This window comes from Orycteropus afer, unplaced genomic scaffold, assembly GCF_000298275.1.
Source record: "Orycteropus afer afer isolate SDZICR_OR568_19922 unplaced genomic scaffold, OryAfe1.0 scaffold00666, whole genome shotgun sequence".
In the NCBI taxonomy this organism is placed as follows: Eukaryota; Metazoa; Chordata; class Mammalia; order Tubulidentata; family Orycteropodidae; genus Orycteropus; species Orycteropus afer.
The window spans coordinates 804065-825355 of record NW_006922253.1 but is presented as its reverse complement, the minus strand read 5'-3'; positions in this window follow the sequence as shown (position 1 = coordinate 825355).

Genomic DNA, 21291 nt, shown 5'->3' with positions numbered 1-21291 from the left:
CTCCCAAGTATTGTTGTTGTTGTTGTTGTTGTTGTTTGCTGTCGAGTCAGCCCCGACTCATAGCGACCCCTCCTTGGGTTTCCGAGGCAGTATCACTACGGAAGTAGGATTGCCCAACCTTCCTTCCGAGGAGTGCTATACCACTGTATTAAAATATTAATTTCCTTTGCTAAGTGGATAAATTCCTATCAGCACTGTAAAGGAGAATATTTTTCTTATCAGAAGTTAGGATTGACAGTTCTAAATGTATATAATAAGTAAAAAAGAGAAAAAACAAATCAAAAGCACAGAATAACATCAATTCAAGTGTCCCATAATGAGAAGAATGAAAAGTTAATATAAGTTATTGGTAGTTAAATACTTGGTATCAAAAATACAAGAAGGAGCATTTGGTTGAGAGAAATGAAATCAAAGCTGATAGACAAGGCACATGCTCTTATCAGAAAAATGTACCAATATGAAACTACTGTTTAGTCTGTAGCCAGACTCTAAAGCTGTAGTAGAAAGGTTGGAAAAGTAACTTGTTCTCATAGCAGAAGGCCATGAAAGCTGGGTAGTAAGTGTTGATATATTCTGTTGGCAAGGTAGAAATTTTGGAGGCTCTAAAGCAAAACAGCACTTCCTATTAAGATTTGTTCAGCACCTATGAAGAAAAATCATACAGATTTTCTTAATGAAATTTAGCCATCTTTAGTCGGAAGGAAGGTTGGGCTATCTACCTCCGTAGTGATACAACTTCGGAAACCCAAGGAGAGGTCTCTATGAGTCGGTCCAACTCGACACGCATAAAAACAACAACAGTCTAAGAGGGAGCTCTGGTGGCCCAGTGCCTAAGGCATTTGACTGCTAACCAGAAGGCTGGTAGTTCAAACCTACCATCCATGCCTCAGAAGGAAGATTATGCAATTTACTTCTGTAGTGATACAACTTTGGAAACCCGAGGAGGGGTCACTGTGAGTCAGATCCGACTCCATGGCAGTGCACTGCATTTTGCATTTAGTCTAATAGAACTTTGAACTCTTCCATAAGGAAGTGCCTATCTTCATCAATATGCCAGAGTCTTACTGAAGACCCCAGTCTTTCTGTTTCATGCACTTACATACTCAGCAAAAAGGATTCTCATGGATTTCTCGTAAATCACAAACCAAAGGTATTGCTATCAAGCCAGTTCCAGCACATGGTGAGCAAATGTGCAACAGAGCAGAGCTATCTCACAGAGCTTTTTGGTTGTAATCTTCATGGAACGGTTCGTCAGGTCTTCCTTCCATGGTGCACCTGGGTGGGTTTAAACTGTGAATCTGTAGATTACTAGACAAGCACAAACCATGGACACCACCCAGGTACCTGGATTCACTGTTGCCCCAACAAAATAAAGACTCATCCTGCAGTCATTCCAAATATGAATCATAGGTGGCTTCAGAGTTGGCACTTCTTTTCTTAAAGAAGCATAAGAAGTGCTCACTCTCCACTCATCTCTAGGGAGCCCAGAGAGTTGGATTATAGTCTTGTCTGTACAACTAAGATGTCAATTGACCCTGGCCAAGTTGATTCATCTCTAAGCCAGAATATCACTGTTTCTGCTTAAGAGCTCAAGAATAAAAAGTTCCCCTTAACACCAGAATCTTTTCACAAGGTATTTAGTAGTCATTACATTTTAAATAAAAATATCACACAATTTGGTGAAATAAAAATAATATGCATTGTCGTACTTGTTTGAGCTTTGGTTGTGAGAATGATTAATTCATACATAACAAAAATACAGAGTGGCAATTAATAAATGGCTATTTGTGGAATTCTTTAAGTGTGTCCTCACAGGCTTTTATTGACATACATTTCAATGTCTCTGTAAGGAAGAAGAACATAAATTATTTGACTTCATTTTTTCCACATTATTTCTCTCCTCTCTATCCTTTTACCCTCTTAGCATCCTTTGAAAAGAAAAAGTGGTCATTAGAAGACTGTGAAGAGTCATAAATATAATAAAATGATTACTGTGGTTTTCCAATTTATGGATGGGATGCTGTCATGGGTTTCAAGCTCTCTAATTCTGTGCTAGAATCTTAACTTTTCCTTTTATTCCCAGGGCTTCTACCAGCGTGTGCTCCAAGGAACCTTGACACTTACTGTTCCTCATCAGTACACTCAGACAGTCTCACACAACCTCATTCCCTGACTTTTTCACAACTGACAACATCTGACTATGCTTTCCTCTGCTGCAACCTAAACTTACCATTTCTCCCTGTGGAGAGAGTACTCAGTCCACATGTCAGCTCCTCTGAGAACCCTATCTGTATTTTCCCAAATAGCTCTCTTGCTAGAAACCTTCCACTGTTCAAAAATAACTATTATCTTGTGAAACATGTAATTACTAATTATATTCTTCTCTAATTTTTGATTAAACATCTTTTGTTCGTTGATTTCATGATATTTCATGAGTTAAGTAAGGCAAGTTGACTTGTTTTGTTTGTACACTTTGGGTGAAGCTGGGAGCAGAGTTTAGAAAGAGCAGACAGACTGGATCTATGACTAAAACCAAAGTCTGGCTCCATGGCATTCTCTCCCTAGTACTTTGCTCCATGCTACCATAACAAACATCAGCCTCCATCCATACAGGTAGAGACTCATAGTGACCCTTCCTTGGGTTTCCAAGGCAGGATCACTACAGAAGTAGATTGCCCAACTTTCCTTCCAAGGAGTGGCTGGTGGGTTTGAACTGCCAGCCTTCTGGTTAGCAGTCAAGGGCCTTGGGCACTACACCATCAGAACTCTTGGTAAAGCTAACATAAGCCCAGAAATGATAGATAGTAAAGAAGAAAGTCAGTGGCATGTTCATAGATGGAAATTCCAGGGTGACTCAAACAAAGAAATCATCATTTTCTGTATATATTTGAAAAGTAATAGTGAAAAGGGTATAAAGGGGATAGAGATAATGGAAAGGGTCAGATCAAAGGGAAAAAAATGAGTCATGGCAGCCAAGAAGAGGATAAGGAGGAAGGATTTGGATGGGATGAGAGAAGACAAGTCTATAGAGCAAGTAAAGGTGAGCAAAGACACTTGCTAGAGATTAAATTGTGTATCCCAAGATTTTACTAAACAGGTTTCTTCTCCCTTTTCCTTGCCCCATATTCTCCTGTACTTTTTGTCTTTTAGCAAGAGTCACAGTGGTTTCAGAATCCCCGATATTTGTGTTCATTTATGCATCCTTATAATTTTCTGAATTTAAACCTTACAAATACAGAGTCTGGAGGGAGAATACACTGTCAGGATGGTCTTAATGCCAAGGAATATTTCGCTTCTCTCCTTTTTATAATCAGAATTTTCCTCAGAGCCAGGGTTGTACCAAGCAGAGGATAGTGAGTGCTGATGGGCCCTGGAACTTCAGAATCTTCCCATTATTGTGGTAAATATGTTCCTGAAAACTTCAAGTATTTTAGGAGTCAGAACTAGATGATGGCAACTGTACTAAAACATGGAGGAACACTAGAAGATTATGCAGAAGCAGCTCTGAAAGAGTAGAGAAGAGAAAAGGAATATTTAAGTCATGCTTGGAAACTTACCTTTTCACTTATAAGTGAAGAGATGACATTCCATAGAGAGTACATAATTTTCACTTTTAATTCTGCTTTAAAATCCAAAATTTGCAGTACATTGGAACTTTCAAACTGTGTTTAAGGTAGATTTACTCTGACTTTCTTTTGAATAAGTTATGGGGTGGCAATAGGGCCCAGATGGCCAACACTTCCTAGAAAGACTAAATTAGACTCTACAAAATGGATCTGTAATACTGGTAGAAGAAAACTTGTAAAGTTTTTCATTTTTACTCTTAAAATTTTCTAGAAAAAAGTATTTCTCCACTATTCTATGCTAGAAGTTTCGCTAAAGACAGCTCTACTACCCTCATAATCTTCCCAGGCAGGACATGTGAATTAAATATGTCTTCTTCTTCCAGCAGATACTTACAGGGTTTTCAGTCAATTCACAAATGCCTAGAAGTGCATTTCAGACTCCAGAGGGCAAGGACTTCACTGTTCCCCATTCATCCTTAAGAGGATTTTCTCAATGAGTTACTTGGCATAGTTGGTACAGAAATACAGCAAACCACAGAGTCAATTAATACCAGACAATGTTGTCAGCAACCAGATTTTGTCCTCAGAGCCCTCCTGGAATCCTCCTCTGTCCTAACTCGTATTTCAATTACCAAATTCCCATGTGGCCACATTTCTGACCCCGCTCCACCCAAACACCCTGCTGTAAGGAAGAATCACACTTTCAAATTCACATTGAGATATAGATCACTCAATGTTCCAAAGGCCTTGTTCATGAAACAAAATATTTTCAAACGGTAGGCAAAACTTTGAACCAGGTACAGGCTCAGCTATATGTGATATAAATGAATTATCTGACTCCATTATTCATGTTATGTGACTTTGTTGTTTTTAGTTGCCGTTGAGTCAGCTCCAAGTCATAGTGACCCTTTGTGCAACAGAACAAAACACTGCTCAGTCCTGCACCAACCCCACAATCCTTTCTATGCTGAGCTCATCATTGTAGTCACTGTGTCTATCCATCCTGTTAAGGGGCTTACCATTTTTCACTAACCTTCTACTCTACCAAATATGATCCCTCTCCAGGGAATGATCCCTTCTGATAACATGACCAAAATATGTGAGAGAAAGTCTGGCCATTCTTGCTTCCAAGGATCATTCCAGCTGCACTTCATCCAGGACAGATTTGTTTGTTCTCCCTGTAGTCCATGGCATTTTCAGTTTCCTCACCAACACCACAATTCAAAGGCATCAATTCTCCTTTGGTCGTCCTTATTCATTGTCCAACTGTCATATGTACGTGAGGTGATTAAAAAAATTCTATGTGGACCAGAAGAACTAGATGGTGCCTGGCTACCAATCCCAACCACTCTGGAAAAGATCAAAACTGGAGATGCTGGACAGAGTGGGAGGAAAAATGAGTAACAAAATCCAAAAACACAATAATGACCAGAATTACTGATGGGATGGATCTGGTAGAATCCCCAATACTATGGCTCTGGGGTATACTTCAGGCCTGGAATAAAACTCACTCCCAGGGGCTGGCTCTCAGTTCAATGGTAAATAAGACTTAGACATAGACCACTCAACTCAAGGCGATGCACTCACATACACTATGGAGATGCATCCCTTGGAGCAATTGACCATGGGGCACTGGAGGGGCAACATTTGCACAGAGGAAATGCAGGACACATAGGAGTGCATAACTATTAGGGGCACCGGGGAAGAGGTAATGGAAACAGAGGGGAGGAGAGTGGGTTAAGGTTGGGGATGGTAATTAGGGAGTGAAACCAAATGTACATGAAATGTTGAAAGTAAAACAAACTCTGTTCTGTACATTTGCACCTAAAGAACAATTAAAAAAAAAAATGTGACTTTAGGCAACTATGTTAAATTCTAAGGAGCTCGGGTAGCACAGTGGTGAAAAGCATTTGGCTGCAAACAAAAGTGTGAGCAGTTTGAATCCATCTGCCACTGCACAGGAGAATGATGAGGCAGTCTATATCCATAAAGGAGCTCTGGTAGCATAGTGCCTAAGACACTTGACTGCTAACCAGAAGGCTGTCTGCTCAAACCCACCAGCCACTCCACAGAAGGAAAGTTGGGCAATCTCCTTCTGTAGTGATACTGCTTCGGAAACCCAAGGAGGGGTCTCTATGAGTTGGGGCTGACTCCACAGCACATAACAACAACAACATATCTATAAAGATTTATAGACTTGCAAACCCTGTGAGTCAATTCTACTGTGTCCTATAGAGTTGTTATGAGATAGAATCTACTCCAGGGAAATATAGACATATTTATAATGGTGATTTCAATGATTTAAAACAAAAACTTACAACATTCCCATTTAAAAACACACGAAAAATGAATTAGATGCCTTATGTGTGACCCTATTTTTTCTTTGATGAGCTCTATGGATTTAGGTTTTACTTTGAGGTATTTTCCCCTCTTGAGTTTTTTTTTTTTTTTTTTTTTTAATATGATGTGAGATATGGATCCTGCTTCATTTTCCTGCCAATGGATATCCAATTTTGCCAGTACATTTTGTTGAAGAGAATATTTCTTTCCCATTTAAGGGGTTTTGGCCCTTTGTCAAAATTACCTGTTCATAGATGGGTAGATTTATTCTGAGTTTTTAATTCAGTTTCACTGGTCTACGTGTCTATCATTGCACCAACACCAGGCTTTTTTGACTATTATGGATAGACAGTAAGTTTTGAGATTGGGGTGTGTGAAGCCACCTAGTTTGTTACTCGTTACCAGTGCTTGACTTCTGTTGAGTCTCTTTCCTTTCCACATAAAATTGGTGATTAGTTTTTCCCATTTAAAAAAAAATTCTGATAGATTGCATTATATCTGTGGATTGTTTTGGGTAGTATTGTTCTTTTACAACGTTAAGCCTTCATATCCAGGAGCATAGTATATTATTCCATTTTTATATGTCTCTTTTAGTTTCTTGTTTAGTGTTTTATAGCTTACTTTGTATGAGTCTTTTTTGTCTCTGGTTTGAGCTATTGCTAAGTACTTCATATTTTGGGTGGCTATTGTAAACGGTATTGTTTCTTCTGATTTGTTTTTCAGAGTTCTCTTTGCTAGTGTAGATTAGTCTGCCTGGTTTTTGTATGTTGATCTTGTACACTGTCACTTGGCTAAATCCTTCTATTAGTTTCAATGGTTTTATTCTTGCAATGATCTAGATTTTATAATATATACTAAAGTTCAACATTTCAACAACAGAAAAGACAAACAATCCAATCAAAAAATAGGCAAAGGACATGAAAGACACTTCATCAATGGTCAACAAACGCTGGAAAAGAAACTTGAAATTATTAGCCATTGTTGTTGTTGTTAAGTGTCGTCAAGTCGTTTCCGACTCATAGCGACCCCATGCACAGCAGAACGAAACACTGCCCGATCCTGCGCCAGCCCCACAATCCCTGCTATACTTAAGCCCATCACCACAGCCACCGTATCAATCCATCTCCTTGAAGGCCTCCCCCTCTTTCGTCGACCCTCCACCCTACCAAGCATGGCATCCTTCTCCAGGGAATGGTCCCTTCTTACAACATGACCAAAATAGGTGAGACGAAGTCTGGCCATTCTAGCTTCCAAGGAGCATTCTGGCTGCACTTCCTCCAGGACAGATCTGTTAGTTCTTTTAGCAGTCCACGGTACTTTCAGCATTCTTCGCCAGCACCACAACTCAAAAGCATCAACTCTTCTTCGGTCTTCCCTATTCATTGTCCAGCTCTCACATGCATACAAGGTGATTGGAAATATCATGGCTTGTGTCAGGTGCACCTTAGTCCTCAAGGAGATATCCTTGCTCCTCAGCACTTGAAACAGTTCCTTCGCAGTTGACTTTCCCAATGCTACACGTCGTCTAATGTCCTGACTGCTGCTTCCGTTGGCATCGATTGCAGAACCAAGCAACGTGAATTCCTTGACAACCTCAATCTTCTCTCCCTTGATTGTGATGCTGCTCATTGGTCCAGTTGTGAGGATTTTTGTTTTCTTTATGTTGAGATGTAATCCATACTGCAGACTGTATTCTTCAACCTTCATCAGTAGGTGCCTTAAGTCATCCTCACTTTCAGCAAGCAAAGTTGTATCGTCTGCATATCTCAGGTTGTTAATGATTCTTCCTCCAATCCTGACACCATGTTTTTCTTCATATAGTCCAGCTTCTCAGATTATTTGCTCAGCATATAGATTGAATAAGTGTGGAGAAAGAATACAGCCCTGACGCACTCCCTTCTTGATTTTAAACCATGTAGTGTCCGCTTGTTCTGTTCAAACGACAGCCTCCTGGTCAAGGTACAGATTCCTCATGAGTACAATCAAGTGCTCAGGAATTTCCATTCTTCTCAATGTTATCCATAATTTGTCATGATCCACACAATCAAATGCCTTTGCAAAGTCAATAAAACACAAGTAAACATTTTTCTGGTATTCCCTTCCTTGAGCCAAGATCCATCTGACAACAGCTATGATATCCCTTATTCCACGTCCTCTTCTGAATCTTAGTCATTAGAGAGAAGCAAATCAAACTACAATGTGATACCATCATATCGCTGCTGAAATGACAATAATAATAATAATAATAATAGCCTGAAAGCCATAATTGATGGTGATATTGTGGGGGGATTAGAACTTTTATACACTGCTGGTGAGATTGTAAAATGTTACACTAACTATGGAAAACAGTATGATGCTCCCTCCCCAAAACAGAAATATTAACACCTTATGATCAAGTACTCCCACTCCTAGGAATATATACAAAAGACAAGTAAGCAGTGACAAATATAGACATACGCATGTTTATATTCACTGCAGTATTATTCACAATAGCAAAAATACGGAAACAACCTAAGTGTCCATCAATAGATGAATGGATAAGCAAATTGTGATACATAAATACAATGAAATACTACACAACTATAAAACATAATGAGGAGTCTGAAAGCGTCTTACAATATGGATAAATCTGGAGGACATAATGACTGTAATAAGTCAATCACTAAAGGACTAATATTATAATATAAAGTCAAGAATAGACATACACACCAAAAGAAATGTTCGCTGATGGTTACCAAGAATGAAAGGGTGAGGACAGGGTAATCACTTTCTAGATAGTAGATCCTTGTTATTTTGGTGGTGGGAAAGGCAATACTAATAGAGGTGAAGTCTGCACAACTTGACTAAGGTAAACAAAGATACTAAGTACACATGAAAAAGAGACAATGTCCATAAATGTTATAACAAATAAAATTTTGCAACAACAGTAATAACAGCAAAAAAAATATGTGTGTGATTACATAGGTAGACATGTGTGTGTGTGTGTGTGTGTAAGAAGGCATACGTGACTACATACATGTGCGTGTATAGGTGTATCTGTAGGCATAGGTATAGGTATGTAAAAGTTTCAGTGTGCTGCACAGATATCCATATATATATAATAAAATACATACTTGTCACAGTTACAGAGACTTTCTAGACACATTCAAACAACTTATGGGATTTGTTTTCCAGATTAAAATGCTAAGGACCATTGTCTCATGGCATTAAATATTTCATAAATTTAATGCTCAAAAGTCTAGTTGGTGAGTAGAATCTGGGGTCTTAAAAGTTTACAAGCAACTGTCAAAGATACAGCATTGGTCTCTATTTATTTAGAGCAAAAGAATATGCAAGAGACTAACAATTCAAAAAAGAAACAAGGTAATAGGAGGAAAACCAAGATGAACAACAGTCTATTGTCATCTTGTTGTTGTTGTTATGTGCCATCAAGTTGGACCCAACTCATAGTGACCCCTCCTTGGGTTTCTGAGGTGGTATCACGATGGAAGTAGATTGCCCAACCTTCCTTCGGAGGAGTGGCTGGTGGGTTTGAACCGCCAGCCTCCTGGTTAGCAGTCAAGTGCCTTAGGCACTATGCTACCAGAGCTCCTCTTGCATGCAACCTTAGTCCTGAAGAAATAGATGATACTGACTACTATTACTGATCGTTCTGATCAGGGACACAATAGCAAGTCCCAGATAGAATGGGAGAAAATTATAGAAAAAAACTCTAATTCCTAAGAAATGTCACACTTACTGGACCAATAGAGAAAAGAGGAACCTCCAGAGCTATCACCCTAAAGTACCCTTTAAATGTGACATTGAAGCCACTCCTGGAGACTATCCTTCTCCCAAATAACAGATTGACTTATAAAATAAACAATATCACATGTCAATAATGTGCCCATTAAACAATAAACTAAACAATAGAAAATGGACCACATTTATCCAATAACAAACATGAGAAGGTAAGACAGGGAAAGGAAGCTAGATCAGCTGAAACAGAACAAACAGAATGGAAATAATGAAAACACAGACAAGTTGCAAAAATTTTAATCAATGTTACAGAACAATGTGTATAAAAATTGTTAAATGGAAACCTAATTTGTTGGGTAAACTTTCACCTATAACACAATAAAATATACATTTTATTAAAAAGTCAAAATATTAACAAAACCACTCTCCTATTTATATAATAATACAGTAAAATCTGTGAAAACTTGAACTGTGTAAGACAGACACATGTCAGAAAAGAGAAATACAATTATTTTCCACTAGAAGCAGAGTAAGATGGTAGAGTGGATGCTCCCGTTTACTCCCCTAGCAACTACATCATTGAACAACAAACAAAAACAAGCACCGACTGAGATCTCAGAACTCCAGTTGGTAGCTGAGGTACCGGAGACTTGGAGTGAGTCCTCAGCCAGAGGAGGATTGGGACAGCACAGAAGCTAAGAGAACATGCTCATCAACATTGGGAGCCTTTGTTCATCTCAGTCATTTTGAGATGAGGGTTGTCAACACCTCAAGCAGAGAACAGAAGTTAATCTGAGGAAGCTGTGGTACAATATTTTTAAGATGGCACAAATTGTTGGTGGGAGTTTGTGTGCAGGGCCATAAGGTGGATGCAAAGGAAGATAGCGGCACGGTGAGAGAGTGCTGTTGAATCTCATTAAGACCTAAAACCGACAGGCAGTAGGCCCAGGAGGTATAGGAAGGGCATCCGGATGAGGGGAATATTTCAGACTAAGGAGCAACACAGAGGAAATTATCTGGCTCCCTGCCTCCAGCAGGACATGTGGAAGACTCTGAGCAGGGACACCTGTGAGGGAAAGAAATGGAAAGTCCCCATTTTTGTCACTGAAAAGCCAAGCCCTACTGCTTACATCAACATCTGCAACCAGCTAACTCCTTCTCCCATGCATACCTTTGTATTCCAGAGATCAAGCATCCAGAACTCCTGACACAGCACCAATTAGGGTGAGTGTCCTCTAGTGGTTTTCAGCAGAAGAGGCAAAGCCTATTGCTATTGAGGAAGTTCTGAGTCATCCTGTCGAGTGGAGGGGAGCTGCCAGGTGGGATTCCCAGGCCTTGTGCTAGAATTCTCTGACCAATCTGATGACTGCTTCTCTTCTACCTTTCCAAGAACAGCTGGAGCCCCTCAGCTCCTCTCTCCTTCCATACTGTTTTTTGTTTTGTTTTCATGTGTGCCTAGGGCTATCTAAGCCCTTTCTCACCACAGTGACTTTGCACTAGCTCAGATCTCTACTTGAAAACAAACACCCCTGTTCTTCAGGCAGCTGTTTCCCTCTAAGTCTTCTGGTCTTAGGTTACTATCACTTCCTCTGAGAAGCCTACCCCAGTGACTCTATTCAAAGACTCTTTCACCCCTGCCATTATTTTCTGTCTCTACATCTTCTTAATTTCCTTACAAACGTGATCAAAAGTGTAACTGTTTTTCTATAATTATCAGTTGATTTCTGTTACTTCCTGTCTTGCTCTCTTAAAAGCTGAAAGCTTCTGAGGAAAAGACAACTGTTCTATTTATCCTGGCATCTAATTATTTTCAATGAATATCTGTTGATTGATTATAGAAGATATGCACCTTTTCTTTTTAAAAGAATGGGATTCTGGTGATTAGGGAGACAGTTAATAAGTAATTAAAAATTAATGAAAATCAGCATGATCATCACAAAAGATTTAATGAAGTGATGGGGTATGACAGCTTCTGAGAGAGAAGATCATAATGGGTAATCAGAGGGGGACTCTATGAGCAAGGAACATTTCAACTTGATTTTGAATTCTACTAAGATTTCCTATGAAAAGTGGTGAAATGTATGAATTGATAAGATTAATAATAATGACAAGCACTAATAATTGACAAAAGTAATCAGAAGGAAATACCCATGTGAGGATTAGTGGGATATAGATTCTAAAGAGAGAAAATACATAGAGAAACTCTAAGGGAGAAACTATAATGTCATATTCAAGCAACTATAAAAGAGCTCTGTTGGTACATTGGTTAAAGCATTCAGCTGTTAACCCAAAGATTGGTAGTTCAAACTCACCAGCTGCCTCTGTGGGAGGAAGATGAGCAGTTTAATTCCATAAATATTTACAGTCTTGAAAATCCTATGGGGCAGTTCTGCTCTGTTTTAAAGGGTTGCCATGAGTCAGAATCGAGTCAATGGCAGTGATTATTATTATTATTATTATTATTATTATTATTATTTGGTTTATAAAAGACTAGAGTAATTGGAAAGTAATTGTTAAGGTAAAAAGAGTAGCAAGAAGTCACATCAGAAAGGTAGGCAGAGCTCAGATCATGCAGCACTGATATTTCTAAGTCATCACATTTTTGAAACCCCAAAAGTGTGTGTATCAACTCTTCTTTGGTCTTCTTATTCATTGCCCAGCTTTCACATATATATGAGGTGATTGAAAATACCAGGCTTGGATTAGGAGCACCTTAGTCTTCAAAGTGACATCGTTGTTTCTTAACACTTTAAAGAGGTCTTTAGCAGATTTGCCCAGTGCAATAGGATGTCTGATGTTTTGAATGCTGCTTCCATGAGTGCTGATTGTAAACCCAAGTAAAATGAAATCCCTGACAACTTCAGTCTTTCTTCCATCTATTGAGATGTTACTTACTGACTGTTTTGTGAGGTGTTTTGTACTCTTTATGTTGAGGTTTAATCCATAACGAAGACTGCTGTCTTTGACCTTCATCAGTAAGTGCTTGAAGTCACCTTCATTTTCAGCAGGCAATGTTTTGTCATCTGCATATCACAGGCTGTTCATGAGTCTTCCTCCAATCCTGATGCCATGTTCTTCTTCATATAGTCCAGCTTCTCTGATTATTTACTCAGCATACAGATTGAATAAGTATGGTGAAAGGATAAAACCCTGACACACTCCCTTCCTGGTTTTAAACCATGCAGTATCCCATTGTTCTGTTTCAACAACAGCCTCTTGGTCTATGTACGGTTTCTTCATGTGCACAGCTATGTGTTCTGGAATTCCTGTCCTTCACAATGTTATCCATAATTTGTTGTGATACACATAGTCAAATGCCTTTGCACAGTCAATAAAACACAAGTAAACATCTTTCTGATATTCTTTACTTTCAACCAAGATCCATCTGACATCAGTAATGATATCCCACATTCCATATCCTCTTCTTAATTTGGTTTGACTTCTAGAAGTTCCCTGTCAATATACTGCTATGACTGCTGTTGAAATATCTTCAACAAAATTTTACTGGCATGTGATATTAATGATATTATAATTTCTACAGTCTGTTGGTTCACTCTTCTTTGAAATAAGCACAAATATGGATCTGTTGCCATCAGTTGACCAGGTAGCTCTCTTCCAAATTTCTTGGCATAGTTGAGTAAGTACCTTCAGTGCTGCAGCCATTTGTTGAAACATTTCAATGGATATTCCGTCAATTCCTGGAAACTTGTTTTCCACCAATAGTTTTGCTGAAGATTGGAATTCTTCTTTCAATACCTATGGCTCTTGATCATATGCTACCTAGGAAGAAGAGCCCCTCAGATCAGAAGGTCAGAAGGCACTCAAAATACGACTTAGAAAGAGCTCCTTCTTCAAAGTAGAATCAACGTTAATGATATTGATAGAGTAAAGCTTTTGGGACCTTCATTTGCTGATGGGGTATGACTCAAGATGGGAAAAAACAGCTGCGAATACCCATTAATAATTGGAAAGTGGAGTTTACAAAATATGAATGTAAGAAAATTGGAACCAACCAACCAAACAAAAAAAACTCACTGCTGTCAAGTCAGATCAGACTCATAGTGACCCCTCCTTGGATTTCTGAAGCAGTATCACTACTGAAGTAGATCGCCCAAACTTCCTTCCAAGGAGTGGCTTGTAGGTTTCAAAAATGAAATAGAACACATAAAGATTGATATCTCTTAGGCATTCATGAGCTGCAATGGACTGGTATTGGCCATTTTGAATCAGATAATCATATAAGCTTCTATCTGGGAAAGACAAATTAAAGAGGAATGGTGTCACATTTGTTAGTAAAAAAGAATGTTTCAAGATCTATACTGTAGTACAATGGTGTCAATGATAGGATAATATCTACATACCTACAAGGAAGACCAGTTAATACTACTATTATTCAAATGTATGCACCAACCACTAAAACCAAAGATGAAGAAATTAGAGATTTTTACCAACTTCAGTAGTCTGAAATGATAGAATTTTGCAAGCCCAATGACTTATTCATTGCAAACACCCCTTTTCAACAATATAAATGACAGCTGTACATGTGGACCTTGCCAGATGGAGTGTGTAGGAATCAGGTTGATCACCTCTGTAGAAAGAGGTGATGAAGAAGCTCAATATCATTAATAAAACAAGGTCAAGAGGTGACCGTGGAACAGATCATCAATTGCTTATATGCAAGTTCAAGTTGAAGCTTAAGAAATTAGAAACAAGTCTATGAGAGCCAAAGCATGACCTTGAGTATATACCATCTGAATTTAGACATCATCTGGAGAGTAAATTTGATGTATTGAACCCCAATGACCGAAAACCAGATGAGTTGTGGGATGTCATCAAGAAAATCATACAAAAAGAAAGCAAACAGTCATTAAAAAGAAAAGAAAAAAAAAAAAGGATGTCAGAAAAGATTCTGAAACTTGCTTTTAAACAGAGAATAGCTAAAGTGAGTGGACAAAATCGTGAGACAAAAGAGTTGAACAGAAGATTTCAAAGGGCAGCTCAAGAAGGCAAAGTAAAATATTATAATGAAATGTGCAAAGACCTGAAGTTAGAAAACCAAAAGGAAAAAATATGTTAGGCATTCTCAAGCTGAAAGAACTGAAGAAAATATTCAAGCCTCTAGTTGCAATATTCAAGGATTATATGGACAAAATATTGAATTATGCAGGATTCATCATAAGAAGATGGAAGGAATACACAGAGTTACTATACAGAAAAGAACTCGTCAATGTTCAACTATTTTGATTATATATCATACACACATATTTATAAGTAACTTATATATACATCTTCTGCTTTTTACAACTTTGGTTTTTATATTTTAAGAATATATGATCATTTCTAAGATGCTGAAGTGGTATTTGATATATCTAAATCTAAATCTGAATTATTATTAAAACACAGCAAACTGGAAGTAAAATTAATTTTTTTTTTAATTCCAGAAACTTAAAAAAATATCAATTTTAATTATGAAAGAGATTCTTAAATTCAGTAACAAGACAAGGGCTTCTTTCACTACTATGATCAAATAGTTGAGCTCTTGGTTATTGAAAGAATCATGGTTCGAATCCACTCAGTGCCACCCTGAAAGAAAGATATGGAAATCTACTTCCTAAAGGTCGTAGAAACCAAAAACCCTATGGGCCACAGGCTTACTCTGACACACATGGGGCTTTCATGAGTGGGAATCGACTCAATGGTAACTTTTTCATTTAGTTTTATTATTATTGCTATCACTATATATTATATTGAAGATCCTAACACAGAGTTCTCAACCTCAAATATCTACAGAGACCAGTCAGATAAAACAAGTGAGTAAAGCTAGCTTGTGTAACTTTTACATGGTCATAGGAGTATGGTCTCTGGAGATGGAGCAAATCCCACTTCCTCTCAGGGTCATCCACTCCTCAGCTATGGTCTGTTATGGCCTTATGGGAGTGTGTGTCAAATTTTGCCAGACATCCATATTTTAAAGAGGAGTATGGCATCCATATTTTAGGTGTACTTTATTAATTTGATTATACTAACTAATAAAATAAAGTGATTAAAAGGCCCAGGAACCAGGACAGAAGAGCAGTCAGTTGCAGGGATCCAGGTGAAGAGAGAGAACCCAGGCACGCCCAAAGCAGCAGGATGGAAAAGCGGGAGAAAGGGGATTAAAAGGCCAGGAACCAGGACAGAGGAGGAGTCAGCCACAGGGACCCAGGTCAGGAGAGGGAACTCAGGCACGCCCAAAGCAGCAGGGCAGGAGAGCAGGAGAAAGGAGATTAAAAGCCAGGAACCCAGACAGAGGAGCAGTCAGCCGTAAGGATCCAGGTGAGAAGAGGGAACTCAGGCATGCCCAAAGCAGCAGGGTAGGAGAGTGGGAGAAAGGGGATTAAAAGGCCCAGGAATCAGGACAGAGGAGTAGTCAGCCACAGGGATCCATGTGAGGAGAGGAAACCCAGGCATGCCCAAAGCAGCAGGGCAGGAGAGTGGGAGAAAGGGAATTAAAAGCCCAGGAACCCAGACAGAGGAGCAGTCAGCCACAGGGACCCAAGTAAGGGTAGTACGAGAGGTTTCCAACAGGGAGACAAACCTGTCTGTCAGTTTGTCCCACCGTGGTGATGTGTTGATGTGAGTTTTGAGGCTGAGCCACTGGTGTTTCAAACCCAGCTGAATGCACATGGTGCACAGGTATCAGCCCAGCTTGCAGACGGAGACAGACTAGGAAGAAGGAGGAGGCCATCCACTTATCAAAGAATTGGTCAGGAAAAACATTATGAATAGCAAAGAAACACTATTTAATACATTACCGTGCAACTTTATGAATAGTCTGGTTAGGTTAGAAGGCTTTCAAAATAGGACTTGGAAAGAGCTGCATCATCTGAGTAAACCCAGCCTTACTCATATTGATAAGGTAAAGCTTTTGAGACCTCCATTTCCTGATGTGGCACCAGTCAAATTGAAGAGAAACAGCTGCAGACATTCATTAATCATTGGAACATGGAATGTACAAAGTATGAATCTAGAAAAATTGGAAGTTGTCAAAAATGAAATGAAACACACAAAGATTGATATCCTCTGCATTAATGAGCTGAAATTGACTGGTTTTGGCCACTTTGAATCAGACAACCATGTGATCTACTATGTCAAGAATGACAATTTGAAGAGGAATGGTGTGGCATTCATCATCACAAAGGATGTTTCAAGATCTGTCCTGAAGTACAAATGCTCCTTGGAAGCGAGAATGGTCAGACTTCGTCTCATTTATTTTGGTCATGTTGTCAAAAGGGACCATTCCCTGGAGAAGGATGTCATGCTTGGTAGGATGGAGGGTCGACGAAAGAGGAGGAGGCCTTCAATGAGATGGATTGACATGGTAGCTTCGATGATGGGCTCACGTATAGCAGGGATCATGGAGCTGGTGAGGGATCAGGCAGTGTTTCATTCTGCTGTGCATGGGGTCGCTATGAGTTGGAAACCACTCACAGGCACCTAACAACAACAACAACTAATAAAGTTTCTTTAAAACCTTTTGCTGAGCAACAATCTTCAAATCAAACAAATTTTCAGGGGAATTCTGTCCATGGGCTATCATTTTGGAAACTCTTTGCTAACCAGTAAAATTACAGCAATAAGAAACAGAGCATCAAAACTGAAAATGAAGAGACACAGTTTATTATTTACTGACATGCTAATATATTTAGGAAAACTGAGATCATCTAGTGACAAATTTTAAAGTTTATCAAAAATTTAGCTCAAAGTCACCATGATAAAACTATCAAATATAATTGCAATAAATATTTAGAAAATGAAATGAAGTAAAAAATAACTGTGAATGATATAAAGAACTTAAAAGGCTGTGATATCGTTATGAAGGATACTGAATTTCTTCATGAAGAAAAGCTGAATAAATGAGATATAAAATTCAGATGATTTTAAAATATGTTACTTAATATTTCCAGATATAGCAGAGAAACTGGACTTCCCTTTTTTTTAGTAAATTAGAAAAACATAAGAAATGACTGTTTTCAATAGTGGATAATGGCAATATAGAACTAGGGGAAGAAACGAGGTGAGCCCTAGGAGAGCTGTGAAGGTCCCTGGGTGGTACAAATGGTTTGTGCTATAGTTCTAATCTAAAGTTTGGTGGTCCAAACCCACTCAACCATGCCATGGACAAAAGGCCTAGCAAAGTGTTTCTCTACAGATTACAGACAAAATAACCATATGAAGCAATTCTACTCTGTAACACATGAAATCACCATGAGTCAGCATCAACTCCATGTGTTTTGGTTACCTAGCGGCACCGTAACAGGAATACAACAAATGGGATGGCTTGAACAAACAGGGATTTATTCTCTTACAATTTAAGAGGCTAGAAGTTCAAGTTCAAACTGCCAGCTCTACGGGCTGAGTGAAAGCCCCTCGACATTGGGCTTCAGCTCTGCTTCTTAGTGGAGGCGCCTCTTCACTCAGGCAGCTGCTGACTGCTAAGGCTGACAAACCCAAGGTAATAAGTCAATGGCACAGTCCCAAAATTATCAAAGCATATGGCGGACCACTAATTCAAGTCCATTAACAGTCCCAAGATTGGCAGACAACATGACAGGCTGCTGAATGATGATTCTGCTACACGCAGGATTCAAGTATGCTGAACACTGCTGAGACCCTTCTCAAAACTCCTCCTTATCTACTGGAAGCAGACCACATTACTAAGGCAGCTACTCAGCTGCTCCAGTGGATTACACCATGGAGTTCATTACCAATCTCATCATGGCGAATAACTACATCCATCTGCCTAACTACTCAAAACCAGGCCCAGCAAGATTGACAGACAACTCAACTACCGCACTGTGGCAGCAGGTTTGGGTACTGTTTTGTTTTGTTTTCAGTTAAGTGAAGGACTTTTCTAGAGGCTCTAGATGGATCCTCACATAAGCACTTTTTGAACCACAGTTCTCATAGACATGAAGAGAAAGATATCAGAGCTCAAGGTGGCTGAAGAAGCAGCAATCTGGGAGGCGGTCTTGGGGAAAAGGGGCTATGGGGAGGAAAAATATCCAGAAATCTGCACAGAGGTCCTTAGAAATCTGAGTCCATTGCCGAATGCTGAGAATACTAACCTATGCATGTATGCAGTGAAACTCCACAAAATGGAATACAGAATAACCAAAAAAAAAAAAAAAAAAAAAATTAGTTTACCATTCACCCTACATACTTCTTGCAATACAGCCCATGTTTGACACAAAACCTCAAAGATAGTTTGACAAAATTTGTATTATCCTATACCTGAATACACAATGTGGATTTCCATTTATTTACTTATTTTAAACTTTTTATTGTGATTTGAAAGTTTACAGACCAAATTGGTTTTCCATTCAACAGTTCATACACACTTTGTTTCATAACATTGACTGGATCCCCACAATTAAATAGCACTCTTCCTACTTCCTTCTTCTGTTTCTGTTTCCATTCGTCCTCCCTCCTGTCCCGTCCTTACTCTGGTCTTTATTCCTGGGCAAAAACTGCTATTCTGGTCTAGTAAGGCCTATTGTTCTAAGGAGTTTGTACCTCTCTAGCATTATTGTTAACCTCATGGTCCCATCTATTATTTGGCTGACAGTTGAGTCATTGGGGTGAGTTCAGTTGTAGGCTTGAAAGCTGTCTAAGGCCTGGAGTCTCAGGGCTCCACCAATATTTATTAGATCAGTAATCCTGGTCCTTTTAATGATTTAGAGTTTGTTCCATATTTTTTCACATCCTACCCAAGATTATTATTGTTATCCCTTCTAGGGCAATCGGTAGTAGTAGCCTGGAACCATTTAGTTCTGGTCTCAGCGTCGGAGAGGCTGAGGTTTGCATGGTCCAATAATTCTTTGGATTCTTTGTTTCCTTCATTGCTTTTTGCTTAAGATGGAGAGAGATCAATAGCTGCACCATAGATGTCCTCTCATTAGCTTTCAGACCTTAGCTACTGCTCACCACCTTAGAATTTAGACCGCTGTTTCTATAAACTATGTTATGCCAGTTGAGTTTCCTTTCTCCTGAGATAGTGGTCTGAAGCACACCAAACCATGATTTATTAGCTCAAACCCTTTGGTTATGGCTAAGAAGTTGTCATAATTTTGCCCCCTGGTTGCTCTACTATTGCTGTTGTTGTTAGGAGTCATAGAGTACAGAATGGAATACCATCCAATCCTGCACCATCTTCACAATTCTTTCTGTTTGAGCCCATTGTTGCAGCCACTGTCTCGATCCATCTCCTTGAGAGTCTTCTCCATTTTCACTGACCATCGACTCTCCCAAGCATGACATCCCTCTCCAAGGACTGATCCCTCTGACAACAATGAGTGATGAAATACGGCTATTGTCACTTTTAAGGAGCATTCTGGCTGTACTTCTTGCAGGCCAGATTTTTTCATTCTTTTAGCAGTCATAACATTTTTAGTATTATTTGACAACACCACAGTTAAAATGCACCAATTCTTCTTCAATCTTCCTTATTCATTGCCCAGTTTCAATAGGCATAAGAGTCCATTGAAAATGCCATGGCTGGTGTGAGGTACACTTTAGCCTTCAAAGTGAGATCTTTGCTTGTTAACACTTTAAAGATAGCAGATTTGCCCAGTGTAATATGTTGTCTCATTTCTTCACTGCTACTTCCTTGGAAGTTGTCTATGGACCAAGTAAAATGAAATCCTTGGCAAATTCAATCTCATTTCCATTTATCATGATGTTGCTTATTGGTCCAGTAGTGAGGATTTTTGTTTTCTTTACATTGAGGTGTAATCTGTACTGAAGGCTGTAGTCTTTGATCTTCATCATAAGTGTTTTAAGCCATCTTCACTTTCAGCAAGGAAGATTGTGTCATCTGGTTGTTAATGAATATTCCTCCAATCCTGAAACTATGTTCTTCTCCATATAGTCCAGTTTCTAGGATTATCTGTTCAGCATGCAGATTAAATAAGTATGGTAAAAGGATACAATTTTGATGCACAACTTTCCTATGTGGTATCCCTTTGTTCTGTTCAAACGATTGTCTCTTGGTCTATGCACAGGTTCCTCATAAGCACAAGTACACCCACTGCCGTCGAGTTGGCTCTGACTCATAAAGACCCATCCTTGGGAATCCAAGGCAGTATCATTATGGGAATAGATTGCCCAGTCTTCCTTCTAAGGAGTGGCTGGTGGGTTTGAACCACCAGCCTTCTGGTTAGTAGTCAAACGCCTTAGGCACTATGGCACCAGAGCTCAAGGTGGATGGAATTGCTTCTAAGTTTTATTTTTTTTTCCCACTGATCTATGTGTGTGTCATTTTGTTAGTCCCGGGCTGCTTTAACTAACATGGTTATACAGGAGATTTTGAGATCAGGAAATATGAGATTGCCTGCTTTGTTCTTCTTTATCCATAGTGCTTTTGCTTTCCTGTGGTCTTTTTCGTTCCCATATAAAATTGGTTGATTGCTCTTTCTATCTCTTTAAAGAATGTTGATGGGATCTGGATCAAGATTGTGCTATATCGGTAGATTGCTTCTGTTAATACTGCCTTTTTCACAATGTTCAGTCTTCCTATCTATGGTTATGTTCCTTAATTTATTTAGATATCTTCTGTTTTCTGCTATACATGTGAAAGCTGAAAAATGAATAGGGAAGACCGAAGAAG